The sequence below is a fragment of the Anas acuta genome, chromosome 9 (assembly GCF_963932015.1).
Source record: "Anas acuta chromosome 9, bAnaAcu1.1, whole genome shotgun sequence".
NCBI lineage: Eukaryota > Metazoa > Chordata > Aves > Anseriformes > Anatidae > Anas > Anas acuta.
In genome coordinates this window covers 340,638-366,382 of record NC_088987.1, presented here as the reverse complement: position 1 = coordinate 366,382, position 25,745 = coordinate 340,638, and the positions used below count along the sequence as shown (strand labels likewise).

Genomic DNA, 25,745 nt, shown 5'->3' with positions numbered 1-25,745 from the left:
GTGACCTTCAAAGTCTAGGGAGGTATTCTTATGACCAGCTGAGAGTGTAATCATTTATCTTTTTTTCGTTGTTATATGAACTGATAATGGTATCAAAATGTCTTTTCAAGTTTTCAAGATTGATTTTGCTTGTTATGCGTAGAGCAGACCTGGTTTCAGTGTTTAGTTTAAAAGTCAAGAAATAAATCCTGGCTTTATGATAAATACGTCAGGCTGGTCTGTCTTTTCTTTCTGAGTATGAACTTGAAACATTTTGTAAATTATGGATATTTGCTTACCATACCGTCATGCAATGACATTTAAAGATACTTAAAATGTCTTCAATTTGATGTATAAATAGATTATGGCATTTTCAGCATTCTAGTCTTGTGATCAAATGGAATCTAGATCAGGTTTCATTTAACCTAGTTAAAAGTGCAATGTGAATGGTTTCAGATATCATACATGGCATTCAGCACCATACTCTCATACATTTCACACTCCTATCGAGTAAAGACTACAAAACATTTGGAACACAAATTCCAAATAGCTAGTCAGATACTCAAATAACCCATGGCAGGACTTGAACTATAGTTATAGACCAGTCTGCAGTTCGAGTTCCTAAAGTGAGGGCCTTCATGTAATACTTGTAGCACAAGAGTAAGGAAGTGTGGAGTAGATCATCTCTAAGGTGAGAGAACAGTCATAGAGAAGGCATTAAAGCAATTGTAACTCAATAATAATAATAATAAATATTTAAATTGACTTTCCAGGGAGCCCCAGTTGTTCAGTGTGGTGTCTGCTCTGTAACTCTAGTCGAGACAACATTCATTTGGCTGACATACGTGAGATATGCAGGTTCAAAGGTGGACCTGTATCTCTGCCCCTCACATTTCACTTAAATGCAGCAATGCCTTTTCTTCCCCCTTTTCCTTGGTAAGCATTCATTCAAGAGCAAAGATTAGAGCTAGATAAATAAAGGTGTGTGAGAACTTCTACATATTTAGGTTCTGAGTAATTTTTGACAGATGTATCGCTACCATGTCATGGGATACTGATTAGCAAAAACAGGTTCCCTGGCTTTTTTTTTTTTTTTTTTTTTTTCTTCTTACAAACATGCTACATAAAACTTACATTCTGCAATAGCTGCAATTTTTCTACAAAAGCATGAGCATTGTTTTTTTTTCTGGATAATGGATTGATGGACTTTCTGACTTCAAGTGGAAGCTGTATCCAAAGCACAAGACCTCCATAATATTTATGTGGCTAGTTCTTGCTTTTCTAATCAAACTGTACAGATACTATAAAAGCCTATGACTTCACACTTTCTGAAACACTCATGCTGTTAGGCACTAAATGACATGATGAATATAAAACTAAATTCTGTTCACATAAGTCTCGGTTTTTATGCTGTTAATGTTAAAGCTTGCATAAGTAGTTCCGCTGAAATCTGCTGAAATAGAATTGTTAGTGAAATTGAGGGATTCCTCAGCAAAAACAAAAATGCTAGATGTAGAGAAGCTAGTTGTTTATGATGATCTGAATTTTGTATTGTAATTACTATTTTATAATGGAACACTTGCATTATAAACATGATTGAAAGAACAGACACAAGTTTTTGTCCATCATTAGGGTGGCAGAAGTGATCTGTCTGTATATCTGTGTGTGCAGATCAAAACAGTCTCAGAATTCTGTCTTGGGAGCCTGAGAAATATGGGAGGACAGAATATTTGTGGAAGTGAGCATTCCAAAGCCTGTCAGGGTGAACCAAGGAAAGTGTTACAAATTTACTTCTGGATTGAATGAAAAATATCACAATACTTTAAAAAACTCACTGCCAGCATTTTCGTTTGGAAGAGGATATTTCTTCCCAGTTGCACTATAAATATGTAATGTAATTCCCAATTATAAATAAATTGGGGAATTCCCAATTATAAATAATTGGGAAAGTATAAATAATGTAATTCCCAATGTAAAAGAATTAGGTTGTAAATTTTGCAAGTTAAGACCATCAGTCATTGCTCTTCATGGACTTTGTATTCTGCTAAAGCATCAGGCACCTGAGAATCACCGAGGATTGTAGGTATGGAGGGGTCACCAAGAGGAGCTGTGGTCTCTGTGGAGAGTCGTTGGGATTTCCTCCCTCCTACAGAAAGAGAAGGGTGGCGGTTGTTTTTTTCCAGCCACAGCCACACTCTCTGATGCTAGAACGAGTATGCCAGCATCTAAAACCAAGTAGCAGATGACTGCACAAAGTTAGCATTGCTTTGTAGCAAACGTGACATCACAGCAGTCAAGTGTAATTGTGGAAGGATGTGCACAATATATGCCGTAGATACCGGGCAGGTACAGACATAGCAGAGTGGCACCTTTGGCTTCACCCCAAAGGAAACCCTATGCTAGCGCTATCATCAGAGGGCCTGAGCCATGCGGCTCATGTCCCGTCTCCCTGTGCCGAGCTGGCCGAGCGTCCTTGCCACAGCAGAAGCCAGAAAGGAAAGAACAGCAGTGGCGTCAGAAACACGGGGTTCGTGCATCTGGGATGCAGCCGGCGCTACACGTGCAGCGCCAGGTGACTGGCCAGGTTCTCGAGGTGCCGCCTGTGGTGCCAGGGGCAGTCTTCCCTTCCTTGAGCCCTGCTCTGAGCGGCACTACTATCGTCCCTGGCCCTTCCCCTTTTTGTGTACAACAAAGTGAAAAATAAAAATAAAGAAATCTGTTATCTGTTGCCATTCCCAAAATAGTAATTGTGGATCTCAGAAGCTCAGCTGGAAAGCCACAGAGAGATCTTGGGGCAGGCTTTGTACCACGACCAGATTCAAGGGAAAGGCAGAACCCTGTCAGTACAGTGCTGTCCAGAAGTCTCCAATAAGAAAGCGACATTTCTCCTTTGCACTACCAGAAGCAGTCCCCAAATGTAGTACTGCCTCATTCCCTGATCCGTTGCCATTTACTGTAGTCACTGAAACACAGTAATTCTAACACAGATTTATGTATAAATTGCTGGTTGGAAAAGTGGTAATTGGCTTTCTTTTGTAGCTGGTGTCAGCAAGCACATGAGTCCATTTTCCCATTTTTTATGATCATCAACAAGTATTGTATCAGGGGACAGAGGAAAATACTTAGAAAGAAACATTCGTTTCCCACTCATGAGTGTAGTCCTAATAGGAAAAACGTATTCACATCCAGAGCTTGTTGATGTCAGACCACATTACTCTATTACAAAAAGGGAGACATTTTGTTTTAGGTTACTCTAATAAGCAGCTATGCTTTCCCCTTTTGATTATCAAAGGTTTATTTAATCATGCAGTGGATTTCAGGTACAGATGTTAATTTTTTATTCTATTTGTATGAATTAAATTTACTTACATTAATGGTTGCAAAAGTAAATAGTAATGTGCTGAAAACGTGAAGAAACAAAATATAGTTCCTGGCTTGCCAAATCTTTGTGACTGAGAATATTTTTCCTTCCTGGTTGTTTTCCTCTAGTAAACAAAAATAAGGGCTAGACCATTTTACTACTAATAATTCTGTATCGGTGCATAAAATGCTAATTGCTATCCTTCCATTTCAAAAGAGGAAGCTACCGTTTTGCTGCAACATGACACACAAAGCCATTAAAAATAAGCAAAAAATTTTGGCAAGGGAAAAAAGATACACTTGTATAAAATATGCCAAAAAAAAAAAAAAAGTAGTTCTGTAACATCAAAAATGTGGTTCTTATGTGGTTGTTTAGTGATAGAAATGGAAGCAAAGATATGACTTTCTTATTTGAAAAAAATACTGAATAGTGCAAATATCTTGTGGAGTCTTGAAGTTGTATTGCTCTCCACTAAAAATTTAGTGTGGGGTAACTGAAATTAGAACTAGCAGGTGTACATGAAATACTGGAATTAAGCTTGAAATCCTTGTTCAAGCAGTATTCCAATCAAAATCCAGTTTGGAAATGGATGTCAGCAAGCACTTAGCAAATTTTATGGATGTCTCTTAGTGTAAGGAACAGTTTGTAGACACTTTACACTGTGCAATATATAAATTCATGTGTTGTTTTTTTTTTTTTTCTTTCATTAAAATGCTAGTCAAGTGCAGGCACTGCTGATGATGTAACTTAAACCTGAATTGCTGACAAAGCCTGATTAAAGCTTGTGGAATTCTCAAGAAGTTTTTAATTGGATCTGAAATTAAGATGAATACACACCCAGAGTGTTCAAACGCAACATATGTAATAGCAGTTGTTGGAACTGCAATGAGCACAATGGATTCTTATTGACTTTCCCATACTACGACATCGTGCTATTGTGTTTTGGTTTTGGCAGGAGATGACACAGAGATTAAATATCAGTCTGAAAGTTGTCTTAAGCTACAGGCATCAAACTGTTGTGACTGGTTTTTTAATATTCTTCCAAATACTAGAAAACATATCAGATGCATTTATATTAAAACCAAACATGGCTTAGGGAAGCCATAAAAAATATAGAGGTGATTCCCCTTCTAACTGAAGTGAATTGCAAAATTTCTTTTTACTTCAACATTGTGGTCATAAACCTGTAAAGACAATACACATTCATTTGAGAATGAGCCACCCTCATAAAATGAGACACTGGGCAATTATTATGCCATGCATTATCTATTATTAAGGAAACCTTCCCTCTGAAAAAAAAAATGTGGACTATTTCTCTCTGAATTCATAAATCTTACACATGTCTATTCACTTCTATTTTTTTATCTTTTTTTTTTCCCTTCCTCTTTGTAGACAATAGCAATTTTGACTCACTTAAACGTAGTTCCCTTGAGAATAGCTCTGAAATGCTTTTGCAGTTACTCTACCACTTGCGTAACCCTATTATAGTTCAGCACAAATTTGGCCCACATTTTCTATTTGTTTCCTTTTCCAGTTTTTATAAAATAATTGAAAATGGAAAAAAATCATCTGTGCTACGTAGGTAGTAGACAGGCAGGGTTTGATCACTGAATATCATGAGTGATTTAGATTTCCCTTCTCAGACAATAGTACTTGTTTGTACTGGCTGATACTCACACTCTACAGATAACTCACTTCAACAGCTGGTAACTAATTCATCTTGCAAGCAGTTTATTTGTGTTCTCTCCGTTATAGTGGTTTGGGGCTTCTTTTCAGCATTGTCATACACAATTTTTGGATAATCAGATAAAGAGCAAATTGGTTGAAGGAAAAGGGAAAAGCTTCTTTCTGAATCCCTTAGTCTTTCAGCATTGGTGCCTTCCATTTGCATAGTAACAACTGTATAAAAGCTATTCAGTTTCTCACTTTTTTCCCCTCAGATCAAAGCCCCTGTTTTCTTTTTTTTTGTTTGTTTTGTTTTGTTTTGTTGGTTTTTCTGTTTGTTTGTTTGTTTGTTTTCTTTTTGTTTTAAGTACTGGGACATTTCTCCATGTATTTCAGAGCCTTTATTTATTTATTTATATTCATTACCTTGTGCCAATAACGAAGGGCAGAGATGAGAAGTGAAATCAAAAGCATTCCCCAGAAGGAGGAAATCTGCCAGGTTTGCGGTGTAGGGTTCTCCCCTGGTGGGCAGTGCTACCGGCTTCCATGGGGCTGCAGTGGCTTCCCAGAGCTGGTCGCCTGGTGCCTGGTCATCCAAGCTCTCATACAGAGCGTTTTGAGGACTGCAAGCCAAACTCCTGCTGCCCCAAAGGATTGCTAGAGATTTTACACGAGATTCTATGTTTAGGTCATGTGAGAATAATTGCAAACAGTAGTTAGATCTGGGATTTTAGTCTGCCCAGTATACATATAGCTAAGCTGTCGCACATGGAAAAAGTCATTAACAGGAAACCGGCAGGGACTTGGGTTATGTGCTGAGAAACGCCAAGCGACAAGTTCAAATGACTTTACCTTGTAGAATGTGTGATGTGTGTTGCTTCCTTCCGTGACTCATAAACAGTCACACGTAGATAGGAACCCTGTAACCCTGTGTCCTCTTTTGCAAATGGTTACGATACCTTTCAAACTCATCTTGCAAAAATAGTAAAATGAAAAACTGCATCCTCATGGTCCCCACTGATCCTCACCCAGTCTGGGTGAACTCCACCGTGCATCAGCTATGGGCACTTGCCCACTCATCTGTGACAGAAAAAGCTTTATGACAGTGCTGGTGGTAGGATCATGACTGCAAGACAATCCTTCCTCATTAATTTTTGAAGTTAGGTTTATATGGAATATCATATAGCAACTCTTACCATATAGCAAAGCCATTCAGGAGTTTACAAATCCAGATCAGAAAAAGATGGGAATATACAGCATAGTTCTGGTCTATAATGAGCCTACGCAGATACTATGCTAAGTCAAATAATAATGATAAGTTTTAACAATTAAAGAGATCAGAATCTGGTACAACATCTGTGTGGGTGCAAGGGGCAGAGATGAGCATTCTACGATTTTTCCCACAGATGACACAGAACCTGAATTACAAGCTCACATCAGAGCTCTGATAATGAGTAAACTTGAAAGCACTTGTCCTCAAACTCTTCCATGCTATGTTGCAAAGAAAAAGTATCAGAATATCTTGGAAGTTGTGGAAGTGAAAGATATGTTAGGATTTTATAAGCTTATTTTCACATGATCTAAAATGAGAAGAGTAATTCAGCAGTGTTTTTCTTCATATATTTTATGAGTTTAATTTAAATGTATAATAGTTCATTGTATAGATGCTTAAAAGAAAACGCCAGATGCAGAGAATTTTCATGTCAAGTCGACTTCCAAATTCTCTAAATATAGAGCAAGTCATACTTTGTTTTCTACTCTGCTGATACCTATGTGGAACAACCGTGTTATCAAATGGAAGTAATAGAGAAACTATGCACGTTTTGACTTGGTAAAATTTGACTTCTTGTAAAACCAAGGACCTGAGAAGTTCCCAGTGTGTACCTATGAAAATATAGCTGTAACTTCATTTTGCCTACAGATATATGTCTCCAAAATTGTCAAGTTCTGCCTAAGAAAAATATAAAACCCATCAGAATGATACTCATTTCAGGGACATCTACTTATACCTTGGACCAGAGAGAATTTATAAGCCTTCGGGGTATGTAGTGTAGCTTTCATCCAAAACCTAATCTTATTTTCAATTCAGTTGATGAATTTACCATACTGGTTTCAAAGTCATAGGGCATGTTAGCTGGAAAGATAAAATTTCTTCAGAAAGGGGGTTGTGTATTTATAAGGATAACAGTAATATTCAGAGTGACATCATGAAGGATTATAAAAATAATCAAAAGAGTTTAGTGAAGGAATTAATACATTACCACACAGAATAACAAATGGGAGTAGGAAAATATGATTATGTGGAGGTTTTTGTAACTGCCTTCCACTATTCTTCTTTCATCTCCCTCTGTGATCATCAGGGCTGACCACCAGATTGCACACATCACTTTGAAGTGGTAGACCACTGTTCCCAAATAGGCAGCCAACACCAAATAAATATGGTCACGGAGCTCTTGCAGACTCTGATAAATAAGGTATTTGTTTTGTTAAGGAGCATGAACAAGTATGGTATAAACATAGTGAAGACCAGGTATTTAAGGATTTTGGGGAGGTATATGCTGTGAGCTTGGCTGATTCATGCTGTGGGAAAACCAGAGCTTGTTCTCTGCTGCATTCTTGCCTACAGACTGCTTGTGCACGTTTGTTCATCGCAGCTGGTTTCACCAAGCAGTGGAGACAAGCCCACAGACCCATCCCCCCCAGTGCAGGAACAACGTGTTGTCACGTCTTGTGGTAACCCTGTAATGCGGAGAAACTGGCATGAGGATGAGATCAGGCTGGCTCTGTTTTCTGATCTGAAGGAATGTAGCCTCACTGACCTCGTATATATGCAGACGTTGGCAGACGCTCTTATTCACACCACTCTGTAATTGAGCATTGTGCTTAGCCCTCACGCTGCATCATGCAGCGCAGCAGCTGGCAGCGAGTGGCCTTATGAGATGCCAACATTGCATCAAGAATAAAAGCAAGCTCCTCAGCTAAGCTGACCCTTACCCAAGGGATGGCCTAAGGTGGACCACGGCCTCTCATTCCTGGCGAAGGCCCATGAGAAGGGACCCAGAACAGAAAACCTGGCTACCCAATTACTTATGCAGAGGACACTGCAGAGGAAAAAGTGTGATGGGCAAGAGAGTCTCTAGAGATGAGCACCTGAATACAGGTGAGCTGGTGGGAAAACCCTCATGTATGTCTGAGACTCCAGTTACCTGCCTACAGAGCTTCCTCTGCTGTGGAAGCCCCTGTGGAAGCCACCATAGGAATTCCTTCAGAAAAGCATTCGTTCTTGGTGTTACTTCCACATGGAAATCTATCAGCAACGAATGTCATGAGTGTATAAACTGCATGTACACTTACCTGAAACCAGCTTCGTCCACCCTCTCTATCACAGCTCAGGTTGGCCCCAGAGGCAAACCTCTGGTATCCAAGTTGAACTGACATTATTTCTGAAGAAGACTTGTCCTTTTGTTCTGTTTGGACAGGAAATTAGTTTCTGAAGAGTATCCATCTATTAATGAGCAGTATCTGGTTGAACAAGCTGTCCATACGCAATAATTGCTATTGCAATCTAGGACAGTGAGAAGATGGTTATTAACATCTAATCATCAATCTTTGTTTTCTGCTATAAAATTGGGTGCTTGGGAAGCATCAACTGACCTTGAAAGGTAGAAATTATTTGACTCAGCTCACTTAACTCCAGTTTTCTACGGTGTAGGTACTTCAGAGCAAGGTGCTGAGGTTCCTTGTATGCTCAAAGGCCATCTTCAACAGCATTTAGGCGTAGACTCTTTGATGGTAGTCACAGATATTATGTAAGAATATTACAACCCCTGAGTAATCCTATTAATTAATATAATTAGTTCTATCAATTATAATATTTAAGGTTCCACCAGGAATGTGCCAGAGAGAGCTCCCTGGTGCTAGAGCACAAAGGGTGTTCCAGGAGGGGATAAAGAGAGGGTGGCACGTGGGAAGGTCAGTGCAGTTGCACCACCTTCTGCGTGAGTGAGCAATGGCAAAATGCCACTCGTCTGAGCTGATCTTGCCGAGGGGCTGTGTGCCTGAGGGCAGAGGGGCAGGGACCCCGTGCCACTCCCAGCTGGCTCCAAGCTTGGGGGGAATGGTCTGTCTCTGCATGGGCCGTTACAGCTTGATGACGATTTGCTTCCCAAATGCTTTTGCCAGTTTAAACAATATCTTATTCTGGATTTTCTTTAGATCAGTTTCCTTCTCTGGTGAGATAGAGTAAAAACCTCTACAGGGCAACAATCAAGCAGATCATATTTAAACAGGAATCTGTTATTGGTTTTATTTCAGCTACAATAAATAAAATAATCTTTTACAGAAAAAAAAAAAAAAATATATATATATATATATATATATATATAAATTTGTTAGGGTTCAGCTACAGGGACAAAAATGTTGTTTCTGCTCCAGCAACTGCTTTTGTGTTCCATAAGAACTCATTTACTAACCCAGTTGAGTCTCCACTTACTGGAGAAGTCTGGGGAGCAGACCAGAGATAATTAGACATTTAAGGAAAAGCTCTGATGAGGATAATTCAGAAAATAAACAGTATAGTAAAAGACCCGTGCACTATGACTACAGGTTATTATCTCACCCTAAACCAGTATCTCAACCCCAAACTTTTTTTTTTTAATTCATTTGAAACACAAGGAAGCATGTACTGAAAATGCAATGAGAAAACATCATAAGGCCAGTTCATTTGCATGGCATGGGTTCATGAAAGATACCTGTATCTCTACAGGATATGTCTGTGCTATGCTATAAATTATTTAACTTTACTTTGATTTCAGGAGCTGTAACAAGGTGGCTTGTGGTTCAAATCTGTATTAGGCTGTAGTAGTGTGAAAAAATGAACGGCTCTCTGTTCTCAAGTTTGATATTTTAAGTGCTTTTTAGCAATATTGAATATCCAGACAAACCAATGTTCAAAAGCTACTGTGGAAAGTGATCAGTGGTAATATAGGCAGAGATGATTAAAACATGTAAAATAAACAAAACCTTGGCGTCTTCTATACATGCCTGTAAGGTCCAATCATTTTCTCTTCATCACATGTATTTCAAATGATTCATCGATACATTACGAAGAGAAAATTTGTATACATAGCAAAATTCAAAAATAGGTCATAGTTATATTTAAAAATAACACTTCTCCTTTAAGAACGAATAGCTGAGAGTTATTATACCACATCGTAAGTTCACATGAGCAGTGCTATTGACCCCAGTGAGGATAGCTGTGGGAGCAGAGGGATGCAAAATCAGGTCCAATTTTTATTTGCTTATTCTAGCACAGATCCTTCTCTGAAAAACACAAAAAAAGACTCTGTATTCCTGCAAAACTTGTGGCATTATCCTCTGTAACCTTGATGAGGGTGGGGAGTTTAATACCTGACCACTCCTACCAGCACCTTTGCACAGCTGCTCCCAGCCTCAGACTGCCCGGGGCTGCTCTCCCGAGGAGTCTGCGCAAGCCAAGCTGCTCCTTAATGTAGCACTGCAACACACTGACCCCAGGAGAGTGCTGGGGCTACTGCTGTGAGAAACGTGGGAATACATCCTCCTTCTCATAAAGAGAGGCAAAGAATTTAGGGGCCAACTGGAAAGGTTTGGTCAAGTTCCCACTGAAGATACTTGAAATGAATGAAACTGAATGAACTAGGAAAGATGACAAAAGACTGACAAAAATGACAGTTTAATTAATAGGCTCTGTTCAGCTGTCAGAATCCCATGCATCTAGTGACAAGGCATAGAAATGATACATCAGCCTCTACTAAAGTCCTGTTTACTATCTTTAAGGTAGTAAAATATGTTTAAAAACATATACTCGGTTGTCTGCATGCAGCTGGAAGTCTTTCACACATGCCCTGATGCACAGAAATTTGTATTTCAATCACAGATTTCCTTGGACGCTCAATTTAACTCCCTAAAACAAGTCAAGACTGACACAAAAATGATTCCATATTGCACAAAGGTATCATAACTATCTGTGAATAAAGAGAAGGGGAGGGATTTCAACTTTGGAAATACAAAATTCACAGTTGTAAGTTCTAGTGAGTTGTGGTGGTTCTTTTTTTTAATTACCCAGGTTAATAATTTATTTCACAAGTGCTAAAAATAACAGCTTAACATGGTGTTGGGTGCTGTTGGTTTGTTTTGGAATGACAGAGCTTTCCATAAGAGAAGAATATGGAATCACAGCCTAAAATCTCACATCGCAGAGGTAATGTCTTCATTCTCGCACTATACTAGAACTGGCCAGCTCCTAGGGAATGTCATCAAAATGATTGCAGCCACCAGTGAAAGCACATCAGTCCCTTTCACTAACTGCAGGTATAGCAACAGAGATTTCACCACAGTCATTTCTTACAGTGAGTACTCAGCTATCCAACAGAGTTCCCCTTTAATGAGAAACCACACCATTTCTCATGAGGCACATGCAGTGGCACGTACAGGATATTGATTACATCTGACCACATCAACACTAAACCTCCTGGCATTAGTACCAACTCAAAGCTAGTGATAGAGTTACCACGGGTATGTTCGGGTATGTTGCTGCTTCATAATGGAGCCGGCACACCTGAGAGCAGTAAGAGGTCTCAGGGGGATCTCTGAACCGTTGGTACCCCTCCAAGCATCCTTACTGCAGCTGCCTTCTTGCTAAGGGGGAGGTTCTCCTCCAGAGAAGGTTCTGCCTAGTTTGAAGCCCCTGAAGGAGCTTTTCTTTGTGGAAGAAAGATCTGTGAAAATCTCTCAGGTGCAGTGTAGGGATCGCTCATTTCAGGAAGAAGCTGTAGAGCTTTGGGAAATGGCCTGTGCGTGTCTTCTGACTGTGTATTGCATGGCGCTCACGGGCTGTGTTTGTGGGTAAACACAGCAGAAAAAGTGCTTCCAGCTCAAAGGAGGTCAACAGGGACAGGCTGAAGGAACAGAGCTGAGTTCCAGTTCAGCTGAAAGTGTCTTGTCCTGATTGCTCAAAACAAGGACAGTCAACATGCGTTACTTGAATCAGAGCTGAATATCTAGTCAGTGGTAAGCACAGTCTTAGCAACAAAAAGAGAGCAAGAAAGTGAAAAGTGACAGAAATAGTCAGTATTTTGTTAGTTATTTTGATCTCCAAGATAGTATTTTGATCTGCACATCTTCTCTGCCCGTGAATTCACATACCCTCAGCTGATCAATTTTCTTTCAACTGCATAGCTGTGCTGAGAATCAAAAGGGTCTAATATAGCTAGTACAGGATCTCCCTGTACACACACCTTCCCTGGGTGAACTACTCTTGTGCGGCTGCTGGGAGATTTTTCAGGCTGTGAACCTATAGAAAAAATAGGTGGGTCTGTTTTCCCTAGTCATCATATTTAGTATTACACATGCCATGATGATGAAGCATTGTAAATCATGAGTCTGCTTGCATTCACGGACAAACCGGTCATGCAAAAGGCTCTTTGGAGTAGGAATTCAGCAGAAGGCATTTTACATCTGTCAGGGTGTGGAGTGACTCATTGGGAACTGTATGAATAGTCAAGACTTCATTTTCAGTAAGACAAAGCTATGAACTTTTGTCTGGCACATCAGTGGGGAACACATTCCCAGTGCTGGGGACTTCGTTCTGGGGGCTGATGCTATAAAATAGCAGATGGATGATTTTTTTTTTTTTTCAATGAAAATGTGCTGGACACAGTGCATTTTTGTGTATGTCAATATAGCGTGGACATAAGGCTGCAAAGCTCAGTGTAGAAAATAAAACTGAGAAAGCAAGAAAGGCATGCAGTGGTGTGTAATCAGAGGAGCTTCTACTGTAATCAGAGATATGATATATCGCAAGGTGTGTCAGTTTCCTAAGTCAAAACAGTATTGCAGTAAATCAACAAGAGAAATGCACAGCCTCAAAGCAGGCATGGATTGGGATCTGTCCCAGAGATCCTAATCTGTCCCCTTTCCCACCACTAGCTCATTCCCTAAATCCTTCCCTGCCCTCAGGAAGGCTTGCAGATTACCTACAGTGCAGCAGGACTGCAAACTCTCACGTAGACAACAACACATCCTTTACTGCCAGAGCAGCCAGCCTCTGATTTTGCCATGCACCTTAATTCCTCCTCCCATGCATCTCTCCTAAATGTAGTGCTTGTGCAAAGGGTCTGAGAAGAATCTCTCAGCAACATCCTTACCTCTTGGTGTGGCTCATGTTAAACCACAACATTTTACCAGTGTTCATTCAGTGTCACCATACCTTAGCTCCTCTGACTACCCTAGACAACTTTGTCACATTATGAATTTTAATGTATTTATTATAATTAGGTTCTCAAATTATATGCCTTAATCTGTCATGATTCTCATCTCTGATGGCCAGCAGAACCTGCATGTGCAGGAAGGTGACTGGAAGGAAACAAGGGTGATCAGTGACAAATCCTTCCCACCCAGAGCTCAGGGACACCTTCTTTACCATACAAACCTAACAAATGCTTTTTGGAAGATCACTTCATAGATTTTTTTCCAGAACAGATTATTTTTTTTTTTAATTATAATCAGGTAACATGTTCAGTCATCAGTAAATTAGTCTATTTAACGGACATAAACTGTGTTAAGAAAAAATTGATGTCAGGTAAACCTTAAATGTAAAGGATTAAACTAAAAAGCAAGCCATAAAATTTGAGATTAGAACAGAAAAATGGGAAATTAAATCAGCCTAAGCAATCACAGAAGCAAACAGATTTGTGTTTCAAAGTAGTGATAGATTAACTATTTCCTTTGCCCTTGGCCAAGGCTAGACAATTGCCAGCCAGTACTGGTTCCCACTTGCTTTATGGAAATAAGGAGCTTGATTTTTTTTTTTCCCCTCTAGACTGCAAATTAAGCAACGATGGGGGTTTTGCAGCTTTGAGGTTTTGATTTGCCCTGCTGCATGACAAGAATGAAGAGAAGGGGGGGAGAACCATTTTTTTGGCTGCTCTCTGCTCAAGTCCAGGCTCAAAGTCCCTTCCAAGGTGAGATGCTGTGGCCTCAGGCTTTGTTCCATCCAATCTGCATCACCTGGAAGACAGAGTTGTCTGCCAGAGAAACTTTGAGAGTCTGAAATCTGAACAGCACTTGGGAACTGGAGATGGTAAACATAAAAGATGGTAGGAAAAGCTTTATAAACTGAGAAAAGGCTAGGAGAAAGGTTGCATATGCTGGTCACAGATCAAACCAAAATGCATTAAGTGAAGAACTTCTGTTATATGCATAGTAAGCTCCAGAGGTCATCACTGCAGATCAGACATTTCTAGCATTTATTTTATTTAAGTAAGTTGTAAAATACTTCAAGAAAGTACTGGTTAGGTGGCAGGACAATGTATCCTTAATCTGTTCTCGCAAGGACAGGATCACTTGGCTTTTGAGACTATGGTCTAAATTCATCGTTTCTGTAATGGAGCAGCACTTTGTAGGACTACTTGGTGCCACTTGAAAAAGAAAGGCAGCAAATGTGAGCTCCAAGAGTGCAAGTACATGAACAGGGCATGTCTTGGAACAGGGTGAGGAATGCAGATGAGTGTGCTAGAAGGTGTGGCAGGTATGTGTGAGCTGTCAATGACTGTGTAGCAGAAATCCTGATGACACTGAGGTGAAGGAGTCCAAGAACTGGAGCAAACCCTTGCTTTGGTATGAAATGAAGGACTGATCTGCAGCTGTAGCAGCTAGTGCACGTTATTAGGATGAAAATGCTGTTCAGCAGCAATTCTGACTCTCACATACAAATTTGGACATGCCTGGTTGCTATCTTAATTTTCAAAGACTTCATAATGCTTTGCACAGCCATCATGTCTTTCATTTGAGACTTCACCAGACGGGGCACTTCACAGCTGCTTCCAACATTATCATCACATCACCTCTCCAAAGCTGACCTTGACATCCACTTACAAGTGAGGAAAGGCAGCTAATTACGGGCTTATTTTTTCCTGATGGAAACTGAATATAACTGAGAAATCTGATAGATGAAATATGATGGATGAAATGTGATAGATGAAAACCACTCTCTAGCATTCATAAACTGAAATACGAAAAGCTGCAGTTCTGCACCTTGAAATGTATGCAGTCTGTCAGATTGCATGTCAAAGTTATGGCTGGATCCAGCCCCCTGCCCTTTTCAGACTTGTGACTTAGTTGTGAGTCTTTATTTCCTCATTTTATGTACTTCTGCTGTGGAACGCCAAAGGGACCTACCCAATACATATGTGAACACTTGCTCTACATGCCTACATTGCCTAGCTGCAAAGAATGACTCTGAAATACAGGTGGTCGACATTGTACCAAATTGCTTCCCCTAAAAAGCTCAGTGACAGTCATCTTATGTGCTTCATTGGCTCTTTGACTTCCCGTTGGCAGTCCCCACATTGTGTGAAGCACTGTAGCACACTCCTGAGAAAACAATTGCAACACCACAGTGAACACTGGGTGCAATTAGTGCTTCCTACCTGGCCATAAAGTACTCCCTGGCCATGAAATGAACCATGCACCCAAGTGATTTTCCTTCTTGCCTGGCAGTTGTCCTACCAAGACATCCCTGCTCCTCCTGTGGCTGGAAGGAGCAAAAGAGATCCTGCGACTGGCAGGTGAGCAGCTGTGGGTTTGGCCCATGTCCAACCAGCAGCGCACGACTGTGTGCTACCAGCAAACGCACTGAGGTATGCCAGGCGAGAGTCATGCTGCTTCTACCTCATTTACACTTTCAAGACTCTACATCCCAATTAATTGGCTAGGAGATTGTAGGAGATTGTTGCTTTTTTTCTTCTTCTTTCCTTTTTATTCCTTTTTTTTTTCTTTTCTTTTCTGCATAGTAACTCAAGATATTAACTACACAGACAGGATTTTTGATTCCTTAAAAAAAACAGCCAGACTGAGCTACTGAAAGTAGACATTTGTTGATTGCACTCAAGGTCTGCAGACCTGGGGCTTTATTAATTTATCTGTGTTGTCACGAACCCTGACACGCTGATACAGAGGGCTTGAATATACAGTGCCAACAGCCACTTGGGGTTGCATTCCTCGCCAGCAGTACACAAAGCCACTGCAAGCAACTGGCATGCACTGTAAAGCAGGTGAGAAATGTGCAAGCTAGGAGGGAAGGGAAGCACAGGCTGTACTCTGGTAGAAAGCAATGAGGGCTTCTTTTGTTGGAAACTTAATGTATGTGCCAAATATAATCACTGCCACCCAAAAAAAAAGGAGGGGGGAGGGCTGCTCTGGTATAGTCATCTATGTTTTAATGGCTGTTCATTGTGAAAGCTAAGAAATGCCATCCTGTCCACAATAAGAGGCCATCTCTGAATCATATCCTTCATTAAATATGCCAGGAAGCAATGCAATGGAGGTTATTGTCACTGTATACAAGTTATAAAGTTTCCTGGGACTAAGCAAGGGATCCAGAGACATTCTAGAGGCTTGTTATCTGCCCCATGAATTCTCTTGTTCGAATGGGTTAATCCTTGGAAAGCTGCTTTAACACACCAGGAGAACGTTAGCCATTCCTTAACAACAGCTTTGCCCATCCCTATCAAAGAGGAAAACAAATCTTGTCCTAGTGATTATCTTCTGAGTCCCCAGCTTTTCTGAGCCAAACGGATTTGTACCACCTGAGAAGAGTGAAGTTGATCTTGTATGTGGACAGTACCATAATACCACAATTAAACTATAATTTTTTTAATGCATACACTTTGGCGTATTCCTTCAGTGAAAGCTAGTGCATCCTGTGCTACTGATTTCTTCCAGGTTGACTCATATTTAAATCCAATTGTTACAAGAAAAGAAGAGTGAACTTACTCAGCTAAAACAATTACAGGAGGAAGAGAGAAATCAATTTAGGAAATACGAATCACTTGAATTTCACAGAATTCCTGGATGGGGAAGCTGGGGCTCGAGGATAATATAAAAAGTCTGTTTGGTACCAGAAACAAGCCAAGTCCTGTGGCTCCTATGTGGGCGTTTAACCACAAGACGTCCGGTCTTCATCTAAATCAAGATGCTTGCTCATCAGTTTTTTAAAAGGTGATAGCCTAATCCTTTTTCTTCACATGTAACAGACAGTGTGCAAAGAAACTTAGCTTTGTATGTTATGTGTCAGAGCAGTCTGTGATGTGAGAATGAAGCAAACCAACAACCCCATCAGGGATACTAGCAGAGCCCAAAGTAAGTTTTCTGTTGCGGCTAAAGTTATAGGAGAATGATTTCCTCGTGTGATCTAATATATACAGTCGTTACAAAATCAGTTGTGCTACTTTAGTGGAAAAGGGGATTGTAGCGACTGGTTATGTGGCCTGACCAAACAGCTTTATACACTGTGGAGATCATAAAGATTTTTTATTACAATATATGGGAATAAAGTAGTGATTTACATCTGACAGTAAATTAAACTAAGATGACTGACACTGTAGCCATCCTGCCTTGACTCTCTCGGATGTTACTTACCCTGGAGTGAAAATGCTGGAGAGAAAACTTCTAGCACCTCATGACCCAGGGAAGCCCAGCACGTTAAAAGCAACTAGCACTTACTGCAATATATTGCAGCAGTAAGAGTTGACTATGAAGAAATGCATAAGTACCTAGAAAAACTGACTAAGAGGGAAATACAGCAGAATTAGAAGTGGAAAAGATGCAGAGAAAGGCAAGAAAGATGCTGGAAGCCACCAAACTGCTTCTGTGTGGAGGATGAGTGTGCTGGCCAGGACTCCTCAGCCTGGCAAACAAGGGGTGGGGTGGGGGAGAGGATTGCACGGGGCTGCAAAACAATAAGCAGTGTGGGGAGGGTAGGTGATAGTGCCTAGAAGGAGCCAAGGGTCATAAGAGCCAAGTTCAAAGCAAGGTTGCCCAGAGAGATTATGAAATCTCCTCTGGATATATTCAAAACCCACCTGGATGCCATCCTGCGCAAGGTGCTCTAGGTGATCCTGCTTGCCAGTGGGGTTGGACTAGATGATCTCTAGAGGTCCTTTCCAACTTCAACCATTCTATGATTTTGTGATTCTGAGTCATTCCTCAAACAGCTGTCCTAGCTCTGCAAAATGCTTTGCAAAGAATATTTACAAAACCATGCAAAAATTTCCCAAGACTCAAGGGAGAAAAGGGTAAGTACACAGAATAGAGCTGTTAGGAATTACTAAAAAGACTATAACTAGCTCATAAAAATACCCTGGACTGAAAATATCAAAGGCAGGGAGATTATTGGGGGAAAATGGCAGATATGTGTGCCCTTCTCTTACTGTTCTCTAGGTCTCTGCTTACAGCTGGGCTAAGAACAGTGGACTCACAGCAGCTTGGTCTGATGCAGCATGGTCTATGTTATGTCATACAACTGACCATCAAGTGTGGCTTTTCAGAGACTGATGTGTGTCCTACTCATCTGTGCTTGCTTTAGGTCCCTCAGCCTCCAAGATAGCAATGTGGAAGGCAGTTTCTGGTCATAAGAACTTTGGGCATGCAGTTCACCCCACAGCTGCATCCGAGTCACATCCAACTGCACTGTGATGAATTAACTGAGGAGCTGAATGCATCCTCTGCCCTGCAAGAGCTGGTATGCGCAGCCCTGCCCCTGCCTGCACATCTCCAGCACAGGGAATTGGCCAGCAGTGATCCTGTGTGCCACTTACTGGCTTCACACTCTGCAATTACAGAGAAGCCAGGAAAGAAAAACAAGACTGATCTCTAGCAGGGACCCAGGAACAGGCAGCATAAAATGCCTCTGGGTTGGGTTCAAAGAATGCATGAAGCAGCATATTAGAGCAATCCAGCTTGGCACCACATGAGCCTGTCACTGCTGAGACAGCTACTGTTGCTACCCCAAGACTAAACTTACAAGAAATACAAAGCCATTAAAATACAACCAGTCTCTCATCCTTCTGCCTGTAGAAATCTTGCTGAGAATCTGTTAAGAGCAAAACAAATCTCTGACATGGAGCTGAAGATTCATCTAGTTTTCTCTTTTCACCATGGGTGTGTTTTTTTTTTTTCTTCTAGTTTTGTGTTGCTATTTCCCTTCTGATAATTGTTGCTCCTTGCTGAAAAGTCTGGACGAGTGTCTCATAAACACTTCTGCAAGAGGGATGTGGTGTTGGTTGTGGATATTTAGAGCCACTGCTCTGAGTGATCACTAACACTCACGGATGTGAGAGTCTCTGTAAACAAGAAAAGAGACAGATCTGCTTTCATATGCTGACTGCAATGACACGGGTCTCTAGCCTCAGGAATAGCATCAAAAAAGATGTCCTGCTAAACAGTATACTTATTTATATCACGACTGTGCTAGTACATTGGGTTCACTTCTGCATGTTCACTGAATATGACTGTGTTCTGGTGTCCTACATGTTTTTCAGTATAGTTTCATGAAAATATAATTGGAGATTCAACTGGCCTTTAATAGCACAGATTTTAGTAGATGACAGAATTGCACAGTTCTCCTGTGTGGTGCAATGCTACACAAATGCTCTGCTGAAAGCTTCTGCACTGTGCAAAGAAAGCAACAAATATTTTGATTAATATGAAAAATTGTCTCTTTACTTATTATCTAGAAAATCAACTGATTGGTATTCAGACATAAAATTAGCAATTATTTAGAAGTTGTCAGGAAAACCCTTACATTTCAGGCATGGGACTTCTTTCTAGATTTTGTCTAGTGAAGAGGCAATTGATTTCATGGACTCTTTCTCCCTATAGCCTGAGCGATACTGGCTTCTCTTCAAGTCATAAGCAGCAAGATAACAGGGTTGCGAAAGCCTCAGAGCTATGAGCTGTAACCTTCATAATTCAGACCAGTACAGCTCTGCACTGATCTGAATCCATCCCAGAACTGTTGCAACAGCCTATAGTTTCTCCAGACGCAAGGGCTGCACTGAGTAAAGACCCTCATAAACTCTGATAATTCAGATAACTTATGCCCACCTTTCACCTCTCAGGTTTGTATTCCTCATCTCCCTAGTTTTATCTTGCATAAAAGAACTTCTTAATATTTTTATGTATGTAATGCTTTTTTTCCTATCCATTCACTTTCTTTCCTAAGTTACTTCCACAGTAATTCCGTAATTGCTTTTAAAACTTTTCCTACTACAAAGTTTTGTCTACATTATATTTTGAATTGTGATTCTAAGATTGCCTTTTACAAGCAAAGGAAGAAAGGAAGGAAGGAGAGAGAGAGAGAGAGAGAGAGAGAGAGAGAGAGAGAGAGAGAGAAAGAGAGAGAGAGAGAGAGAGAGAGAGAGAAAGAAAGAAAAGAAAGAAAGAAAGAAAGAAAGAAAGAAAGAAAGAAAGAAAGAAAGAAAGAAAGAAAGAAAGAAAGAAAGAAAGAAAGAAAGAAAGAAAGAAAGAAAAAGAAAGAAAGAAAGAAAAAGAGAGAGATAAAGAATTTAAAGCTGACAGAATTCTGCATTTTTTGTCCAAGGCAATAAACTGGTATAGGATAAATTTTGGGCAAGTCCAGACTTCACTCTGAATAGCGTAGCTCGTCCTAATTTCTGAGAGCAAAACCTTTTATTTCCCTCTGAGCATGCAGTCAGGGGGTAAAAACTATACTTGATTGCTGGCCAAACAGCAAACAGCAGAATCTAAATAATCCTTTCATAAGCAAAAATGAATCCTTAGCAAGATAGCCCACAAGTGAAGTGATTCTCTTTGGCCTGGTTTTCAGAGATCCCAGGTACCTGTAGTTCAGAATATCTAAAAATATAGATGCTTGACCTTTCCGTTGCCAAAAAACAGAGCAAGGAGTTCCTACAGCTATTTTACATGTATTTTGGGGGCGTGAAGTATGTTACAGGCATTCACACGTGGGCTCTGGTCCCAAGGTATTCAGGACCAGAATATGTTGTTCATCAGTATTCAGAATGTTTCTCCCTTCCTCTCGCTTATCTCATGTCCTTGCTGTCTGCTCCTCCATGTGCGGGGTCTCACAAAACTGCTGTGGTGTTCCCCATCCAGCAGACTGGCAAAATCCAAGTGCTGTTGTCAGTGACGTAGGTGGTGTCACCAGCTTGCTGGGCCCACATTGTTCCTGGGCTTCGACGGGCACCAGTTTGACAGAAATATTCATCTGAACGTTTTACTCAAAACTGGCTGTCTTTAAATTGACTGGTCTATGACAGATTCTAGAGGTGACCCAGGTACAGTCCCCTGCCCTCTGCTTCTCTAGAACAGTTCATTGCTATCTGCAAACCAAGGCTGAAGTTCAGAGATAACTCTGGAGTGATACCAGAGGGAAGCAATGAGGAGAAATAACCAGATAAGAGGAGTTTGATGGGGAAGCTGGGTCTGTGTGGAGGCTGAGAAAGGCTTTGGCACTGGTACAACCTCTTGGGGAGGAAGAAGCAGCAAGACGCAGTGTCTGCCTATGGGGCTGGGGGTTGCAAGCAGCCGCGGCCACCCAGCTGGCAGGCCTGGGCAGGGGGCATGGCTGTCAGTGCCAAACCAGCAGCCGCTGCACACGGGCAAACCTGTACTGTACTGGGCAGCCCAGAGACCACTGGGAGTGCTGCCGGCCCTGCTGAGCACAGGAACCTTGGGGGTGATCCTTGTTCTTGGCAGACAGGAGGGCAGCACAGGGTGATGACTGCCACCAATATTCAGAAATTTTTCTGCATGTTCAAAAAGCCACAAGGTTAATTCAGAAAAGCACAAGGCATATTTCTAGACCTTCTCTACTTCCTTGTCATAATAAACAATAATTATATACTGACTTTACACAGAGATGTTAATTTTAAGTCAGGCTCAAGCTATACATGCTCAGTGGCGGGGCAAGGCTGTGGGGCGTTCGCACGGTGAGGCTGGGGGTGCGGGCAGGGCAGGGCGTGGAGCCTGGCTGGCTTTATCTCAGCTGTCACCGTGAACTTTTCAACTCTCACAGATGCTGAACAGCTTCAGCGTTGTCCCCTCTGTCACAGGCTGTTTCAAAAACTTCAGCAGCCTAGTGCAAAAGGCACAGTGTGTAAGCTGAAAAGTATGGGCTGAGCCCACTCACCCCCTCCTTGCCCATCAGCAGCAAGGAAGGCCCGGGCATTGGTGGCTTCTTCCTGCATCCCATCTGTGGGGCTGGCCCTCTGGGTCCTGCCACAGCTCACAGAGGGGAGCACATGGTTCAGCGGGTTCCTGAAAGGTGCCTTGGGTGGCAAGAGAGCCTGACCGGAGAGAGAAAGCACATTTTGGGTGCCCCATGCCTCGTGCAGCCTCTCTACCCTACTGCATGCCAGTGATCCCCGAGGGCTGAGCAGCCAGCCTGGGTCTGAGGGGGGGAGCAGGATGGTGCCGTCCCTCCATGTGCTCACCTGGCACACGGAGCAGGACCATGCTCCTACAAGTACGAGCTGCCGAGCAGACATTCACTGTGTTTGCAAAAACGTTAAATAACATAAGCTGCATAAACTGGATTTCTCCATCCCTCTCTTCACGGGGCCTCACCAATTTTTCATCTTTGTGTCAATGTGGTATTTAATGCCTATTTTTAAAGCCCACCAGTCTCCCCAGGAGTGCTTTATGGACTGACCGAATGTTATGTGGTCAGTCTGCAATGCCACAGGAACCCCAGCCGCGTGCTCTGCCACTACAAAGCCCCTGTACAATGCCTGCTTTTTATATCTTGCATTAAGTTAAGTGTTGGAGCAGGCACAGTTATTGGCGTCTGGTGTCTGCTCAGATTATTTTGAGGTATTTAAACTTAGTAAACTGGCTTTTTTTAGGCCCATATGCACAGATCAGGTGGTCACCTGTGGCAACATGTTTATTCACAGATTCTAGCCACTTTCAGGGAACAGCCTTCTCCAAATATAATCAGGGCTATTTAAGTAGCTGCTCACAGTTACCCCTCAGTTCACACAAAACACCACATACTCCCTCATTGAGCAACAGCTCCCGGAGACAGAAAGGGCAAAAAGCCATAGGCAACCTTGCTCTTGAGTTCCCCAAAGATTTTTATGATCCTGCTGTAAATGAATGTTTACTTTTGAAGAGCTGCATGCCCTAGTAGAGTTTGCAATTCTATTAGTTCTGAAACTAGCAGATTTACCTAGCAGTTTGACAGTTGCTAGTATCCCTTAGCCACCCTTGCTTATTGCCTGCAGTGTGGACAGGCAAATAAAAGCCTGGCTCGTGGATGGATGTGCATTTAGCTGGTGGCACAACAGGTCCTGTTAGCTCTGGTGAGTGTGCTCAGGAGGAGGACTAGGCTCAGCTTCATAGAGAGGATGAAGGGGAAAGCCTTGGCACAAATGAGTGGTGAAGCTTAAAAGTCTGGAATGCATCAAAAGAGAGGACATACATGTATATCTGATGACCATGTTTCCTTTCTTGGCACCTCTCCTCACCCCAAGACTACAGTGCTCCTTCTGCCTCTCCTCCTTACCCTCTGCTTCACCTTTGTCCTCCATTGTGCTGTTTCTTGCCTTCCTTCCTTGCTCCTTGATGTTAATGCAGGCCTCCCAGATGCTGTCTGCAGTGACTGCTGCTCCTGCCTTCACACTTAGTGGCTCCTCATGCATCATGCTGGCCGCCCTCCACCTGCCTGGCTTGTCCCTTGCTGCCAGGCAGGCCTGTGTGTGAGAGGATGAAGGATTGGGGGACACTTCTTCATCTTTCTGTCAATGCAGTATTTAATGCTTATTAGATGCCTACTAATGCCACAGACAGCTCCTCAGCACTGAGAGGATCATGAGTGGATACAAATTCACCTCTCCAGGGAAAACTGCTTGCTTTGAATGAAGAATAAGAACAGCCTGAGCTCTGGGGGATTTGCTTGGTGCTTTCCTGTCACCAGACCACTTTGTTTTGATGACAAGAACATGCCACTATTTGGGAATGCTGACTTTGTATCTTTCACAGAGAAAATTTCATCCAGAAAGGTCTGTGTTGGTACAGAGGGAATGTGTGATTCATCAACACACATAATAACACATATAAGAACTTTCCCATGAAACTCTGTAATACTAGTGTAGAATATTACCTTTCTGGAGATCTAAAACAAAACAAGTCATTGGGTGACTAAAGTGATAAAGCACTGACACATCATTAAAAAAAAAAAAAAAAAAAAAGAGGTGAATTTATTTCATTTGAAGCAAAGAGGAGAAAAATGTGATCCAAGGTGATTATACATCAGAGGGGGAAGAGTTATTTAAAATCATGACAGGTGGATTTTACAAGGAGGAGAGCCCTGAAACTAACTCAAGGAAAATTAGTTTACATATTAGAAAATAATTTCAGGAGAAAATTGATGAAATAACAGCATTTTTGGTTCCTGGAAGTAATGTACACAGCCTCAGCAGCAATATTCAGCCCAGACCACAGAACGGCCTCGTAAGCTCAGCCACCAGCTGAAGCAATTTATACTGTCCAGGCAGTTTAACATGAAGGACCACGAACATGAGTGCCAAACTGCAGCCACACTGCTCAGTGAGCAACTGAGAGGAAATCAGTGCCTCTGTGCATCAGCAAACACATGAGTATTATGCTGGGAAGAAGCAAGAAAGAGAAGAGTAACTCCAGCTCCAGGACCTTACATTCTGACTATCAAACTTGTAAGGATGCTGCACCATCATCCCCATTGGGAAGATTACACATCCGTGTAATTCAGTCCATCTGGGCTGCACAGACACAGCCTTCTGGTGGTGCCTGCAAGCACAGGACATCGTGTTTGGTCAGGGCAATGGGAAGGAGCCCGTGCATCCGAGCCATCTGCTGCAACATGTGGGGGAAAGAGAACACCCAGGGAGTGCTGTGGTCACAGCGCTACTCCCACATGGGTTTCCTCCACAGAACCAAGTTGGCACTTGGTGAGGAGGTTGCATGATTTTTTATTGTATCTCAGCACACATGCTGATGTCTGCACTGCTGCGTAAGAGTTGGTCATGCATTTATCTAAGAGCCAGATCCTCACACTTACTCACAAAACTGTAGCCATGAAAGCTACAATGACGGTGAAGCAGAGTTATTACCTGTGAATAAGGAAATAAAAACCTGTCCCCAGGTATCTGTGAGATCTGTGGAAATGTGGCAGGTTTGAGTGATGCAAGAACCAGAAGTTTGCACATCTTTCGTAGAAACATTGCATTCTCTGCACGTACGTAATCTGCCTGGCTCGCCCAGAACTCGGTGCCAGCGTGTCAGATCACAGTGGATGCCTGCAGTAACTGCATTGTTCCGGCTGGCTTTGTGCTTGCATTCATCCGGGACTGTCACAAATACAATTGCTCTAATTTACGAACAGGGAAATAAGAAACCTGAAAGAAGCAAAGGCTCAAAGGCTATTTATAAAGAGCTCCCCCTCCCTTCCTAAAAATGTTATCAACTACTTCATAATGTAATATCAAGCAGGAAACTTGGTGCCAGTTTCCAGCATTATGCATACCACTGAAAAAGAAAGGAAGCTTTCCAAGCAGAAAGAGGGACCTCAAAATAGTGTGGGCCATGCAGAAACCCTCTTATTTCATGCCTCCTCCTGCTCCATCAGTAATGGTGCAAATACACACTCCAGTCTGCTAAGGCATAAATTTCCCTCTGTTCTGCCTTTGAGAGGACTGTCAGAGCGATCAGGTAGTGCTTGTACCAGCTCCACATTGAAACTTAAACACCTCTGAGATCTACCAATAACATTTTTCTGAAACATCAGAGTCTGGATCCTGGAGGAGGATGAAGCTCAGCTGACTGCAGGCAGTTATAGAGAGCACTACTCACAGAGAGATGGTTGTGGACCAGGGTCTTTTCTAATAGCCTGTAGCAA

At 41.8% G+C, this 25,745-nt stretch overlaps 1 long non-coding RNA gene across 1 annotated transcript in view; it reads right to left on the bottom strand.

Moving 5' to 3' along the window:
• Positions 1-1,016: 1,016 nt before the first annotated feature.
• The window catches only part of LOC137861013 (uncharacterized), a 90,353-nt gene continuing 65,624 nt past the window's right edge, over positions 1,017-25,745 (bottom strand). The window contains exon 10 of the long non-coding RNA XR_011099311.1: positions 1,017-25,736. This is a non-coding gene — a long non-coding RNA (uncharacterized lncRNA). The remainder of the gene's footprint in view (positions 25,737-25,745) is intronic.